This window comes from Vicia villosa, linkage group LG6, assembly GCF_029867415.1.
Source record: "Vicia villosa cultivar HV-30 ecotype Madison, WI linkage group LG6, Vvil1.0, whole genome shotgun sequence".
Taxonomy (NCBI): Eukaryota; Viridiplantae; Streptophyta; class Magnoliopsida; order Fabales; family Fabaceae; genus Vicia; species Vicia villosa.
The window spans coordinates 138,169,617-138,186,998 of record NC_081185.1 but is presented as its reverse complement, the minus strand read 5'-3'; the positions used below and the strand labels follow the sequence as shown (position 1 = coordinate 138,186,998).

General features: G+C 34.1%; 1 long non-coding RNA gene and 1 pseudogene across 2 annotated transcripts; both read right to left on the bottom strand.

Moving 5' to 3' along the window:
* Nucleotides 1-3,155: 3,155 nt before the first annotated feature.
* On the bottom strand, nucleotides 3,156-14,061 carry LOC131610202 (uncharacterized). 2 transcript variants are annotated; one of them, XR_009286414.1, is made up of 3 exons: nucleotides 9,038-14,061; nucleotides 8,338-8,745; nucleotides 3,156-8,148 (listed from the first exon to the last, which is right to left on the bottom strand). It is a non-coding gene; the product is annotated as an uncharacterized LOC131610202 (long non-coding RNA). The 2 variants fall into 2 exon arrangements; XR_009286413.1 differs by lacking the exon at nucleotides 3,156-8,148 and having other exon boundaries at nucleotides 8,262-8,745.
* On the bottom strand, nucleotides 11,937-12,113 carry LOC131615443 (small nucleolar RNA snoR143; annotated as a pseudogene).
* Nucleotides 14,062-17,382: the final 3,321 nt, after the last annotated feature.

Here is a 17,382-nt window from a genome sequence, read left to right as displayed (position 1 = left end):
GCCTGCATCACCTCTGACTTCTTCTTGTCGAACTTCTTCTCTTTCGACTTCAGTAGCTGGTTCGTCATAAAGAATTCTCACTGAATCCTTCTTGACATTTTCAGTCCAATCCCATTCTTTAAGCTCATCTATGATCACGTCCCTGCTGATCACTACTTGCTTGTTCACTGGGTCGAACAACTTGTATCCTCCAGTCGAATGATATCCTATAAGTATCATTTGACTCGACTTGTCATCAAGTTTTCTTCTCAACTGATCTGGCACATGTCTATGTGCTATAGATCCAAATACCTTCAGATGGCTCAAGCTAGGCTTCACACCAGACCAACATTCTTCTGGAGTAATTCCTTCTAGCTTCTTTGTCGGACATCTGTTTAGAATGTATGTTGCAGTCGACACTGCTTCTCCCCAAAATTCCTTAGGTAAATGCTTTCCTTTCAACATACTTCTCACCATATTCATGATGGTTCTATTCTTCCTTTCTGCAGTTCCATTTTGCTGTGGAGTGTAGGGTGGCACCACCTCATGCATAATCCCTTCTTTCTCACATAACATGTCGAAGTCTTTCGACACATATTCTCCACCACCATCAGTTCTCAAAACCTTGAGCTTTCGACCACTTTGTCTTTCGACCATAGATTTGAACTTGACAAATACCTCGATCACTTCACTTTTCTTCTTGATCAGGTAAGTCCATAGTTTTCGACTGAAATCATCTATGAATGTAACAAAGTATTTGTTACCTCCATTCGAATCCACCTGGATTGGTCCACATACATCAGAGTATATGATTTCGAGAATAGCCTTCGACTTACTTCCTGCATCCTTGCTGAAGCTATTCTTGTGCTGCTTCGCCTGCACACATTCCTCACATACCTCGTTTGGAATGTCGATTTCTGGCAGTCCTGAAACCATATTCTTTCTTTTCAAGTCTCTGATGTCATTGAAGTTGAGATGCCCTAGTCGATAGTGCCATATCCATTCATCTCTGCTAGCTGCAGTTGCAAGGCACTCGTGCTCCATCACATTGAGTTCGATCTTGAAGGTTCTATTCTGTGACATAGGAGCCTTCAAGATTAACCTCCCACTTGCATCGACAACTCTCATCATCTTGTCTTCGATCGAAACTTTGTAATTCTTTTCGACCAACTGCCCAATGCTGAGTAAGTTGCTCTTCATGCCTGGTATGTACAACACATTGGAAATTACTGACCTCTTTCCATCTTTCCTCGTAATCATTACATCACCAATACCTTCAGCTGCTAGAGTATTGTCATTTGCAAATTTCACCATATTTTTCATCGAGGGTCTTATGTTGACAAACCAATCTTTTCTTCCAGACATGTGTGATGAGCATCCTGAATCCAAGTACCATTGGTCCTTGAATTTATGTTCATCTTTTGTTGTGACCATCAACAACATCTCTTCTTCTTCTTGTTTTGCAAACTTTGCATCACTTTCTTGACTTTTATTCTTTTCTGGACAAACTGTCGAATAGTGACCATACTTCTGACAGTTGAAACATTGAATGTGACTCTTGTCAGGCTTTCGACCACCACCTCTTCCTCTACCTGCAGCACCACCTCTTTGGTATCCTTGGTAAGAAGGTTTTCTCTGATTCGACCAATTTCCTTCTTGCTGATTTCGACCAGTCGAATTGTTGTAGCCACCTCTACCTTTATTTCCAGTCCAGCTTCCTTTGCCTTTCTTTTCGTTTGCTGACTGAGCCTGCAGAGCCACTTCGCTCTTCGACTTGCCTGCAGCTCTTTCAGCCATTCTTTGTTCATGAGATTCAAGTGTCCCTTGAAGCTCTTCTTTTGTCAATTTCGACAAGTCCTTCGACTCTTCTATGGCTACCACGATGTGGTCGAACTTAGGAGCCAAAGATCTCAAAATCTTTGAGACAACAGCTCTTGTTGTTAATACTTCTCCACATATCTTGATTTGATTCACTAGTTTCGTAATCCTAGTGAAGAAATCAGTTATGCTTTCGCTATCTTCCATCTGAAGCAATTCATATGTTCTCTTGTGAGTTTGTAACCTCACCTCTTTCACCTTTTCTGCACCTCCAAAAGATTTTTCAAGAATCTCCCAAGCTTCTTTTGAAGATTCTATATCACTAACCTTTTCAAAATTATCTGGACTCAGACATTGATGGATTATAAAGAGAGCTTTATAATCTTTCTTCTTCAATTCTTTATAAGCAGCCTTTTCTTCCTCCTTCGCACCTTCTGCAAGCGGTTCTACCCCTTCTTTTACAAGATCCCAAAGATCTTGACAACAGAATACAACCTTCATCTGCTTGCACCAATTCTCATAGTTATCTCCTTTCAGAATTGGTAGTGTTGCTGGAAAATGCCCATTCGGATGATTCATTGCCATCGCCATTCTTCTTGCCTTGAATCGATTAACCGGAGCTCTAGATACCAGATGTTGGAATTAGACTCTCAAACCTTTGAGTAATTCCTTATCGTTAAAGATGACAATGAAGAAAATAGGAACAAAACTAGGATTAGGGTTTGCGGAAATTAAAAGAGAAGAAGGAAGTATTTTCTGCAGAGTTTCTCTCTGCCCACAAACTGTGGAAATTCTGTTATTCACTTGCAACTGCAACTTCTGTGAATACAAGATTAATGACTTGATTACAAATAATGAGGGTTACTCCCTATTTATAGATTTAGGTTAGTCTTCTCCCTAAGCCAAAGCCCAAAACTATAAAAGCCCAAAATACCTATTTTGGAGCTAAATCAAATCTAATCTATTTTAAATCTAAATCAAATCTATCTAGATTTAAAACAAACTTATGTGTAACAAACTGTTACACACTTCGATACACCTTGTGTTCGAGTAACAACCTGCCTCGACACAAGGAATTACAAATTAACAAAAAGTCCACCAACACCGTAAAATTGGTTGTGTCCATTAATTTTAATTGGTACATAATTTATAATTTATTTAGCAGCACTTGTAAATATAAAATGATAAATTTAATTGTATAATGTACAATAGTCATATTAAATGAACTGTATATTAAAACTATCATAAATAATTGACCATTTTTAAATATGTAACATCATTTTAAATATTTTTCAATTTGAAAAATACTGATATGAAAAAAATAATTAAAAAAATAGCATTCTATTTGAATTGCAAATTAAAAAGTTGGAGTTGTTAAAAACACGTTCGGTTACATCTTAAAAACATGCAATAATTTTAAGTTATTGAATTAATTAAATTAAAAGAAATAATTTTATTTTGGTCATAAAACAAATACTTTTACTAATTTAATTATATAAACTATAATTTTTATTTTTAACTATTAGCATCTTCTTTGTCAATTTGACTCCATCTCAAGCATCATACAATTTTACCTAGCACTCAATGAACTACAATATATATCTAGTCTAAGATAAGCAAACCATACATTAATATTACAAAAGTCTAGTTTTTCAAATTTCTCTAATCATGCAACATTTTAAATTTAAATTTTCTACCTCAATTGTTTTCTGCATTTTGCTGAAAAGCTACTTGAAAAACCTGCAATACTTGATTCAGAGTAATTGTTTTGAAATTTAATTATATGTTTGATTTTTTTAAAAGCCAAAAATATTAATTTAGTACTACCAAGTCCAATACATTTAGCTCTAACTGGTAATCAATTCAATACATCATGACAATAAAAATGCTTATCATTTCAGACAGAGCAATGCAAAAAACACCTAGACTAAAATAACTTGCACCGAAAATAACTCCGAATAGACTCTGCACACCAGGGCGACTTGAACAAACTCTGCAAGACTCGCAAACTTAGAAAAACATAAACACAACAGTGCTTTGCAAAATTCTACATGAGCCTCAGTATTGAAATAACAAGTACATCATATTTCGTGTTGCCTAATACCTGGTTGATAAATTTTGACAGAAAATCTAGTGAATAAGTTGCACAAGGTCTGATTATATATGAAATATATATTTCCATGATAGCAACTAAAGCAAAAATGTACATAAAGTAAGGGAATTTTCGTTTTCCCAGTATCAGTGTAGTAGTAGCATATATAGCTTCAATTTGATAAATATCCCATTTCAATATTAACACTAATCAGCATCCATATCCATATGCATAGTTGTGCAAATAAAAATATATAACCAAATCCCTCTGCTTTGTACTACACAATCTTTCTCACATGATAAGGCTATGACTATAAATACGATAAAGTAAACCAAATATAGCTGTTTGTAGTGCCTTTCATTGCTTTTCAATGCTGAACCAATATATAAATTATTGTGAATGAGAGACATTAGGGGGGAAATTTAAAAAGGCTCAGTAAAATTCTGTAACTCATACTATCCTAAAACACTTAAAAATATCATGTATCTATTGTGGGGACCAAAAATTAAGAATGCTAAAACTTTCCATTACAACTAAGCATTGAAACCTGGGTTTTTTATTCTAAACAGCTAGAATTTCTAACTTCTTAAATTCTAAAATTTTTAACTTCTTATATTCACAGCAAAATGACATAGAAACTATACTAGAATTTCTAAGTTCTTAAGCATAAACGCCAAACCAACGAGAAAATTAAATTTTTTGCACATTTAAATTAAGCACATTTACGTTTCTCACATTTTAATTTTTGTCCTCAATGTTTATGACTTTACTTCCAAATCTTAATCATTCCTACAAATCTAGTCTTAAACATTAAAAAAATTAACCCAATTTTACTTGATTTTGATTTAACATTCAATTACACTTATATACCAAATCTTTTAAATCAAGCAATCTCTATTTCAATAATCACACAATCTAACTAATTTCTAGGATCAATGCTAACCTGCAATCTTTCTTAGTATTGATTACTATTTAAAGCACTTCTTACATTTGAAGTAAAAAAATTTAAAAGCCTAAGAAGTTATTTATTTATAACTAAAATAGATCCCAAGGCAGCAAGAAAGCAACCTGACACCACCTAGACTAAAACCAGCAAACCAGTATCACATTAATTATTAATTCTGCAAAACCTCTTGATTGGTGATTGGCATAATATGCCAGGACTGATATTCCAAAACCAACACAGCTCACAATTTCCTTAATGTTCTTGACCATCCAAGCCTCTTATTGGAAAGTAGAAATAAACAATGCCATTCAACTGAATCCATATTGCTCAACAATAATAGCAGTTCCAAAACTGTCGTGCAACATCTTTTTGTACAAGAGTTCACTTTAATTCTTTAGGATCCCTTGGAACTGAACCAAATTATGCTGACTATCCTAGAAAATACTCTTTCGTTATTGATTCTAGCGGTGAACCGCTCCAAATGTGCCAAGCTTTCCCACTGTAACACCAAATCATCCCAAGCTATTGACAAGTACAGTAGACCCAAAACAACTGACCAAAACTATAAGAATGCAACACTGGAATAAAACAGAGGCAAAAAACCAGGACCCTCTCCCTAACAGTAACCTACACCACACCCTGCAACCGAATCCTTAGAGATACGCTACTCAAACTAAAACAACAACCAGACCTGCGAACTCAAAAACCATCACATCACTGCAGTGAAACTCTAGATTCTCCGCTACTTACTCGAATATCCAACCGGAACATAAAACAGAAAACTGATGGACCATCTGCCTCAACACTTTCTCCAAACCTGCAAAATCCAAATTATGCTAAATTTGAGCCTTCACAGCTCCCAGGTTCAGCAAAATAACTGCAACACCTTCTCACCACCCAATCTCGCAAACGCCACTAACACCTTAGACATTCCCTTGGATTTGATATCCATTGATTGAGAGAGTAGTTGAATTCACCAACTTTACATTTAAGCCACCTCCAAGAAGTCAACTGCACCTCATCAATAATAGCAAAATCATCTTTCTCCACTTTCTATCCCTTCACCCTACAGAAAAATTTTAAAAGTAGATTCTAGCATAACGATAATACATGTCGGAGCTTTGAAGAAAGAAAGATAGTATACCGGTAAGGCATACAAGACAGCTTTCAGTAGGATAATACGGCCACCCACTGAAATATGTTTATTGTTCCATGAAGACAACCTATTTTGAACTGTTTCCACCACAGGTTTCCACTCTCGTTCCCTCCGATGATTGCTTCCCACCGGCAGCCCTAAATACTAAAAGTTTACTCCCCCACTTTAAAATTTAAAGCAATGGTTGCCTCCGGCCAAGATTGGTTTAAATTAACCCCAGTTAACGAACTCTTGAGAAAATTCACTTTCGACCCAGACACCAATTCAAATAACTGCAAGATTGCCTTAACTGCCAAGATATTCTTCCATCTTCTCTCACATATTATAATTGTGTCATCTGCGTATTGAATATTGAAATCTTCACCTCGCCATTTCCAAACTGATATCTGTCAAAAAGGTTCTTTTTAAATTTCTAGACATCATTAGATTCAGACCCTCTGCCGCTATCAGAAAAAAAAACGAAGACAATGGGTCCCCTTCCCTAAGACCTACTCCGAATACAAATTCTTTAGTTGGTCTCCCATTTACCAACACCGAAATCGTCGCTGATTATAGACACTCTGCAATCCATCCCCTCTATTTATCATTAAATAAAATTCTCATCATCATACAATCCAGATATTTCCAGTCCACCGAGTCGAATGCTTTCTCAAAATCGACTTCAAAATTAGAGCTTTTTTTCCTACGCTTAGCATTGTCTACCAACTCATTTGCTATAAGAATGCAATCTAGCATCTGCCTTTTCTCAATAAGAGCAAATTGTGCTTCCAAAATCACCTTATGTAACACCTTTTTAGTCTGTTTGCAAACAATTTTGCCAACATTTTGTACATACAACCAATTCGAGATATAGGTTGGAACTCATTATACTTTACCAGATTAACAGAACTTGGAATTAAGGTTATGAATGAGCTATTCGCACCACGAACTATCCTCCCATTCATATGAATCTCTCCAATTAATCTAATGAAGTCACTTTTAATCACCTCCCAGAACTCTTTAATAAATCCAAATGATACATCATCTGAACCTTTGGACCTGAACTCTTCGAACTGTCACAATCCCAAAATGTCCTTCGAATCTCTCCCTCTAAGAATTCCCCTTTGAGCACAATATTATCCTCCGCTTTGATATTTCTAAACTCAAACTCATTTAGAACTGCTCTATTCCCCGCTTTATTTCTTGAACCCTAGTTATCAAAGCATCTCGAGACTCCAAGCTACATATCTCATTTGTCTTCCTTCTATTCATTACACATCGATGGAAGAATTTCGAGTTTCCCCCCTTTTTAGTCATTTAAGCCAAGTCAAATGAGTAGGTAAAGTCAGATTTACTAGTGTTTATAGGAAGCCAATAAGAGTAACACTTATAATCAGTATGACCAAACCATTGCAACAAATTCACTTAGGACATCCTCCACTACAAATTTCTTGACCTCCTCCACGAGGTGTAAAATCAAAAGCAAAACAACAATATGTGTGAGGTTAGTTGAATCTCAAGCTCAAAAAAGGATATGACTTTGAACTAACTCATAATTCTTATGAAGGCCAAAAAGACATAAATTATGTCGACACTATCTAATTTCTCAATCATATTCTTTGAATCATCATTAGTAACAAGAAACTGAAACCTGTTCGATTAACATAAAATATGATGTTATCATCTGTCATAAAAAAGGTGGCCAAATTATGAAAAACATCATAAAGGTTTGAATATCACTAAAATATACATTGTCATTTTTTCCAAATATTATAGCAAGTTGTATACAAGTGAAAAGACTCATGGATTGTATGTAATATAGAGATTAATTAACAGTCTACTTGCTCTCATTCAACACAACTGGCCAATTTAAACAGTTTTAATCCTTGAGTTTCTTGAATGTTATAAGGATAACCCGAGATAACAGAGAAAATGAGACTACTAACAATAGCTCCATACTTGTTAGTCTCATTCCCTAGGGATTATGAACACATCTTAGACATAAATTGAATATAACAGCGTCAAAAAATGAAAGGTGAAATAACAAAACACAAAACAAAAGCAACATCCCTAATAGGGGCCACTGATCTAAACCGAACTAAAACAGATTAGAGTTCCTGACAAATAGAATGGGTTTGGCAGTGACCTTGACACGAGGTGACGCATAAGCTTCATGCGCTGAAAGATAAAGAGATTCACTAATTAAACAATTTTGACAAATTCAAAGATTCACTACCAAATTTTTGTCTTAATAGTATAACAATGCCTTGGCGTAAAGGCTAAAAGATGACTTATAAATCAACATACACTACTTCATTTGATTGATATAGCTAAATACGGTTTATTCAACACACATTAAAATCTTACCAAAATGCTCTTACTCATAGAAAGTAACATCTTGCTTCTTTTTGATCTTATGGGTTGTTTTAGGATCCTCACTTCTTCATTAGAAGAAAAGAAGAAAGAAACTCTTTCTTTCCCGTCAATCATGACAACTTTGAACGGATGCCAATCTGGGTCTTTTAGATACTCTTCCCACAATGAACATAGTTCTGTAGCTGTCTTCGGCTTCCTCCTCATTATATCTTTGCTTCATAGCTTCAAGGATTGGCACAGTGTCAACTTTTTTCTTTCACTTTCATTATGTGCTTCACGTTTTTCCAAAGCAATTCTCCGCAATTCAAGCTCACTTTTCTGAGATTCCAGTTGCGATTTAAGCTTTTCGTGATCATTAAAAATCCTTTGGAAGTGATCCTTAGCACTTGCCTGTATTTTCTTCATCTCCAAATTCAAAGATCACGAAATTTAGAATTAATAATCAACTCTTACAATTGTAAAATAAAGTTCAAGCATAATATTCATCCAAAATCAATTCAATTAAACTATGCCATATTTTATGGTGCAATCATTCTAGCAATATTTGGTTATTTCCAGAAACTGGCAGTTGTATGTGTAACCAAAGCACAAGTTGCAAATTAGAAACACAAAAAATTAAACACCCACAACCACAACACATACAAGTCCTGATCCAAATTAGTGAAAAGTAACTCAGGCTCAATAAGTCTACCTTTATTATAAGATTGAATGAGTAAATCGTTTTCTGTCATAGCAGAATTCACATTTTCCGTAGTCTGGGTGCATCTTGCTTCAATCTCAGATAAGTGCTTGTTTTTCACTTGAATAATGTTGGTCAAAGTGGACGCGAGTTTATCTTGCCTCCGAGCCTCCTCTTCCATAAGTTCCGGTATGGTTTTGACATCAGCCATCTTCGACGTACTCATAATTTGAGTGAAAAGCATTTTCTGCGTTGTCTATCTCGCCATAAGCATTTTCTGCATTGTCTATCTCGCCATAAGCTACTTTCTTTTTACTAAACTTTGCCGTTCTGACCTTCTAAGCCTTTAATTATTTGGTTTGTGGAACTTTGTCGGCCAATTGGGCCATGTACATTAGGTATTGGATATCCGATTTCTTCCTAATGGAATAATCGAGACCCCCTGCTGCTAGTTTGACTAACTTGTGCTCTGGTACTTGGTGAAACACCATGATTTAAAAGTTCTAAACCTATTTAGGTAATCATAATTATTTTCAGCCACCTTTCGCCTAACACTGGCCAATTCTTTGAGAGTAACCTTCGACTATCCCATATAGAGTTGTTCGTGGAATACTTTCTCCAATTGATTCCATATGAAGATGGAATTTGGGGGAAGAGTGGTAAACCACGTGAAGGCTTTCTTCGTCAATGAGCTAGGAAAATATTTTATTCACAGATTTTCAGTGGTGATCGGCATAGTGTGCCAGGAATGATATTCCAAGACCAACACAGCTCACACAATTTCCTTAATGTTCTTGACCATCCAGCCTCTGATTAGAAAGTGGAAATAAACAATGTCTTAATCTTTAGTTTTATCCAGCTCAGACAATAATAGCAGTTCCAAAACTGCCGTGTAACATCTTTCTGTACAAGAGATCACTTTAATTCTTTAGGATCCCTAGGAAGTGAACCAAATTATGCTGACTATCCTAGAAAATACTCTGCCGTTATCGATTCTAGCGGTGAACCGCTCCAAATGTGCCAAGCTTTCCCATTGTAACACCAAAATCATCCCAATCTATTGACAAGTACACGGCTGCACAAAAATCAAAATGCGAGCCTGCGCGGGACAGTTTTGCTTCAAAGCAAAATTGCTCCAGTCAGGTTAAACCACCATTACCACGCAGGACTAAAAGCACTGTACAATGCTGTCTGGATGCTCTAACACAGCGAGAGTCAACTACCGATTTTCTGATCCAGTTATAATGACAATCAAAACAGACTGATCCACAAAGCATAGTTCATCCACTATCCGACCAAATTAAAGTACCCATAGATCCCATCAGCTGCAAAAGATCAAATGCCTAGGCTTATCTGATGACTCTACCAATATCCATGCCAAACAAACTGGTTCCATCATATACTTAATCAACACTATGACAATCCAAATTCTGGAACAAAATGAAATGCGAAAACATTACTGTGAAACAGTCAGTCAGCAGTTGATCCAATTCTGGAAAAAAAATGAAATGTGAAAACATTATTATAAAACAGTCAGTCAGCAGTTGATCCACCCTGCAAAGATAGCTCCAAATATACAGCTAGGAACACCAAACCTACACCGCCTTGGGGTCCACTTCAGTCATTACACCCAAAGCATAATTTCCGGGCACATTTAACATTGAGCCACACAGCCTACTAACCAATTAGATGTGTAATTTATCCAATTCCAGAGCATTTTCTCCTCTATGAGATACTTGTTGTTTGAATACTTTTTCGTCGTGGAAACTCCGAGCCAATTACTAACAATATACCATATGCATGAAAAAATAGGATACCATAAAAAAGGTGAGATATGATTTCAAATATACCACTACTCACTTTGAAATATCATGGAAATTACGAGCCAATTACAAACCATATACCACATGCATGAAAAAATAGGACACCATAAAAAATGTGAGATATGATTTCTAGTAAACCAACTACTCTCTTTGAAATATCGTGGAAATTCCAAGCCAACTACCAATAATATACCATATGCATGACAAAATAGGACACCATAAAAAAAGGTGAGATATGATTTCAAGTATACCAACTACTCTCTTTGAAATATCGTGGAAATTCCGAGCCAACTGCCAACAATATACCATATGCTTAAAAAAATAGGACACCATAAAAATGGTGAGATATGATTTCCAGTATACCACACCCGACAACACATAGTTTCGAATCAAGACCGATAACCAATACCAAGTACACACATTTATCGGTCAACACATAGTTTCGAATCAAGATCGATAGCCCGCCAATACCAATACTAGGTACACACATTTATCCGCCAACACATAGTTTTTAATCAAGACCGATAGCACACCAATACCAGTACCAGGTATAAAAATTTATCCGCCAACACATAGTTTCGAATCAAGACTGATAGCCCGCCAATACCAGGGACACACATTTATCCGCCAAAGCATAGTTTTGAATCAAGACCGATAGCCCACCAATACCAGTACCAGGTACACACATCTATCCGCCAACACATAGTTTTACACACATTTATCCACCAACGCATAGTTTTACACACATTTATCCCGCCAACACATAGTTTCGAATCAAGACCGATAGCCCACCAATACCAGTACCAAGTACATACATTTATCCGCCAACGCATAGTTTTACACACATTTATCCGACAACGCATAGTTTAACACACATTTATCTCGCCAACGCATAGTTTCGAATCAAGACCGATAGCCCCCAATTCCAACATCAGTTACACACATTTATCATATACCATGTACTATAGTTGTGGTACTTCATTTTTCTGATTATTCAATTTTGTGAAATTATGGTTTTTTTCATATATCAATCTAATATATGTACATATTTAAATTTCTTTATTACTGAATTTAAGCTGAGCATAAGAAAATGTGAGATGGAATTAGTAGAATGATGAGACAAATAAACTCAGCATCTGTGGATTCCATCCCTACGGTTGTCTGGCCGCTGCTCAATTACAACAAAACTACCAAATTTCTGAATACATGTTTATCATAAACAAGCAGTTGCTATAATTAAGCTTTTTATATACGCACGGATTCTTCAACAAGAAAACAACATGCAACTGTTTCCCCATCCAAAAATCAAATAAGTGCGAAAAAAGGTCAAAAGATCTAAAAGAAGAAACAAATTTCATAAAATTCAAGAATTCATAAAGTAAATGAAAAGTTTCGGGGCTCATATCAAGTGTAAATTTGAAAAGATCTATTGCAGTAGGAAAAAAACCCAAATCAATTTGAAGGGACGGAAAGATGAAGAGGAAAAAGAAGACAGCAGAATATGAGATACCAAAGCCAAACCCCTTCGATGAAAAGGGATGGCGGCACCTTCAAATTCTGACCATTAATTTTGTTTTTATTTTATTTTGATATTGATATTTGATTTCCAGACAAAATAGCACACCATAAAAATGGTGAGATATGATTTCTAGTATACCAACTACTCTCTTTGAAATATCGTGGAGATTCCGAGCCAATTACTAACAACATACCATATGCATAAAAAAATAGCACACCATAAAAATGGTGAGATATGATTTCCAATATACCAACTACTCTCTTTGAAATATCGTGGAGATTCCGAGTCAATTACTAACAATATACCATATGCATGAAAAAATAGCACACCATAAAAATGGTGAGATATGATTTCCAGTATACCAATTACTCTCTTAGAAATATCGTGGAGATTCCGAGCCAATTACTAACAATATACCATATGTATGAAAAAATAGCATACCATAAAAATGGTGAGATATGATTTCCAGCATACCAACTACTCTCTTTGAAATATCGTGGAAATTCCAAGCCAATTACCAACAACCCACCAATACCAATACCAGGTACACATATTTATTCGACAAAGCATAGTTTAAGAATCAAGACCAATAGCCCACCAATGCCAACACCAGGTACACACATTTATCTGTCAATGCATAGTTTCGAATCAAGACCGATAGCCCACAAATACCAATACCAGGTACACACATTTATCCGCCAACGCATAGTTTTGAAACAAGACCGATAGCCTATCAATACCAGGTACACACATTTATCCGCCAACGCATTCAAATCAAGATTGATTGCCCACCAATACCAATACTAGGTACACGCATTTATCCGCCAACGCATAGTTTCGAATCAAGAGTGATAGCCCACCAATACCAATACTATGTACACACATTTATCCACCAATGCATAGTTTCAAATCAAAACCGATAGCCCACCAATACCATTACCAGGGACACACATTTATCCGCCAAAGCATAGTTTCGAATCAAGACCGATAGCAAAAACAAGTTTCATAAAAATCAACATTCGTAAAGAAAATGAAAAGTTTCGGGGCTCATATTAAGTGTACAATTTGAAAGATCTATCACAGTCGGAAAAAAAACTCAGCATCTATGGATTCCATCCCTACGGTTGTCTGACCGCTTCTCAATTACAACAAAATCACCCAATTTCTGAAAAACATGTTAATCAAGCTTTTTATATACGCATCGATTCTTCAACGAGAAAACAACATGCATCTGTTTCCCCATCCAAAAATCAAATAAGTGCAAAAAACCGACAATAGATCTTAAACAAAAAATAAATTTCGTGAGAATCAAGAATTCGCAAAAATTCGGGGCTCATATCAAGTGTAAATTTCGAAAGATCTATCATAGTAGGAAAAAACCCAATTCAATTTGAAGGGACAGAAAGATGAAGAGGAGAAAAAAAAGAGGGCAGAATATCAGATACCAAAGCCAAACCCCTTCGATGAAAAGGGATGGCGACACCTTCAAATTCAGACCTAAATTTTTTTTCTTCTTTTCTTGATTTTGAGATGGGATTGGAATTGGTATTTCCTACTATAGCTCTCTCATTATGATCATCGCCCCTTTCGATTCGACCTTCAACGGAATAGCTTAAGGTAGTGACAATAGAAGTTAACCCACGAACACGATTATATAGAATAGAGCACCGGCGGCAGTTTCACTTTTCCTAAAATATTTTTATATATCAAAATCTGATTTAAAAGATCTGATTTTAAAGATTAAGGTAAGTTGTGATTTAATTAAATGTATGTAACAAAAATATTTTATAAATAAACATTAATTATAATTACTTATTATTATCTATAATGTAACATTAATGGTTGTGGAAAAGTAAAAAAAAATACTCTTATTTGATTTTTTACCACCACATTAAAATTATGGTTTTTTGGTCTTTGCACTATAAAGTTCTTAATTTTATAATTAAAATAGTACAACTCTTATATTTTATTAAACTTATCAAATCTCTCTTCATTCTCTATTTTTTTCTCTTTCATTACTTTCTCACTTCTTTCTTCCAAAAAAAAAAATTATTAATATATATTTTTTTATATACGAAATATGATATTTATGATCGAAATATTTTTTAGTCAAAAATGATATACGGGAAAAATTTATTCAAAAAATCTATTATTAATCTAAATATTTTTATATACGAAAATTTAATATTGATCCAAATATTTTTGTAAATGATATCTAAATAAAAATAATATTGTATAGCGAAAAACTCTATTATTTACGAAAAATAGTATTCATGATCAAAATATTTTTTATTCAAAAATGATATATGGAAGAAAAAAATCTACTATTGATCTAAATACTTTTAAATACAAAATTTACTATTGATCCAAATAATTTGTAAATGATATCTAAACAAAAATGAAGTTTGTATACGGGAAAAAAATCTATTATTGATTTAAATATTTTTATATACGGAAAATTTTATTTATGATCCAAATATTTTTTATTCAAAAATGGAATAGGCCAAAAAATCTAGTATTGATCTAAATATTTTTTTATACGAAAATTTAATATTGATCCAAATATTTTTGTAAATGATACCTAAATAAAAATAATATTTATGTTATTATTTACGAAAAATGTTATTTGTGATCCAAATATTTTTTATTCAAAAATGATATACGGGAAAAAATCTACTATTGATGTAAATATTTTTATATACGAAATTTACTATTGATCCAAATATTTTTGTAAATGATACCTAAACTAAAATGAAGTCTGTATACGAGAAAAAAATTATTATTGACCTAAATATTTTTATATACGAGAAATGGTATTTATGATCAAATATTTTTGACCCAAAAATCGTATATGGGAAAAAAATATATTATTGATCTAAATATTTTAATATAAGAAAAGTTAATATTGATCCAAATATTTTTGTAGATGATTCCTAAACAAAAATAATATTTGTATACGGAAAAAATCTATTATTTACGAAAAATGGTATTTATGACCCAAATATTTTTTATTCAAAAATGGTATGCGTGAAAAAATTTATTATTGATCTAAATATTTTTATATACGAAATTTATTATTGATATAAATATTTTTGTAAATGATACCTAAACAAAAATGTATACAGAAAAAAAATCTATTATTGACTTAAATATTTTTATATACGAGAAATGGTATTTATGATTAAATATTTTTAATCTAAAAATAGTATACGGGAAAAAATTATTATTGATTTAAATATCTATATATACGAAATAATTAATTATTTATCTCATTTTTTTCTTTTTTAACATTTTTTTAAAAATAAATGATGTATCCAAATTTGCATAAACGAACAGAACCCGTGCGTCACGGGTTTGTTACTAGTTATAATATAAAAAAAAGATAAATAGGGAGTAGAAAATCAAAAATATATATTTTGTGAATAGTGAATTTAAAATATATAAAAATATATTTTGTACTGATATTTCTTAAGGTACTCAATCCAAATATGTTTTAAATTAGCATGGATAAGACAAGTACACAATGTTTCAATTATATGAATGTGCTTACGTTCAACAATATTATTTTATTGTGGAGCATAGGAACAAGATTTTTTATGTATTATATGATGAAAGATTCTCATTAAATCTCATAGGTCTCTTATATATCACGCAAAATTTCAATTTTTCCTCCTGCTTCCAGAGATACACATCTGAAAGCACTCCATATTTTGAAAAAATTTGATTTCTTCCGTAGATGCATCTACGGAAGCGTATAAAACAAAAGAAAACACAGTTAATTTCATCTTATTTTTCAGTTTAGCAATACTTCCGTAGATGCATCTACGGAATATGGTGAAAATAGAGTGTGTAGGTGCATCTACGGAACAGTTTATTATTTTTTGAATTCATGTCATTTTCATTCAGAAACTCCATTTTTAAAGACATACATTTTAAAATTCAGTAATGCATTTTAGAGACAACAGTAGGTAGACCAATAAAAATACAATATATAAATAATGTCAGTCAAAGTGTCGAGTACATCATCAAATACATACAAAAATGAAATATAAATACATTATCAAACATAACTACTGAGTATGTCGGGTATCATCATGCGTACCATCATGCGCATTTCCTCTACCTCCGCCTCCGCGTCCACCAAGGACTCTGCTGGCTCTACCCCTAGCGTCAAGTGTCCCATGAATCCTGGCACGATGTTCACGGTACATAAATGCACTCTCTACCAACCTGGTCATATCATCCAGCACGCCTATAAGCAGTTCCCTTAGAGAATAAACGCTCTGCATTGGCTCTGAGGCCCCTGTCAGCTATCTGAAGACACAGAGGAAGAAGATCCTGAGTGTGGTCCAACTGAGCCTGTTGCATACGGAGAATCTCCTTGTGGGTTGGTCTGGGCGTACCTCCCTCTGCAGCTGGAAGCATGTATGGATGTGAGACTTTGTAGTACCAAGAGATGTCACAATGAACCTCATTCAAACATAAGGGTGAGAATTTAAATCATAATGACTATATAATATATGTACAATGAACATAGCATACCATAGTATAAACATTCATCACACTTCATAATTTAAACAAGTCTCATAAGTATCACACATAACACAAATACAATTACCACACAAATAACACATCATTTAAAGTAGTCACATAACATAAATATGCAACTCAAAATGCAATTAATGTGACTCATGCATGTGGTACCATGTGAGTATCAAGCTCACGCTCCCAATTAAAAACCAGAATCACGCTTCAGATATGGACAAGATCAAAGCCCTCAAAATGTGAACATATAGTTCATCGCTTCTGAATCCACAAAAGGAACAAAGTCGCTTATGTTTCCACACAAGGATCAAAGCCAACTAGAGTACAATCTCCCCATGAATACATGTACAATTATCACAAAACATATGCAATTAAGATTATCCATACAATATTAGCATACGGCATACCACAATAATTTCACGCATTGAATTATCTACCAATTGTACAAAATGCATCAAGTAATCATGCTC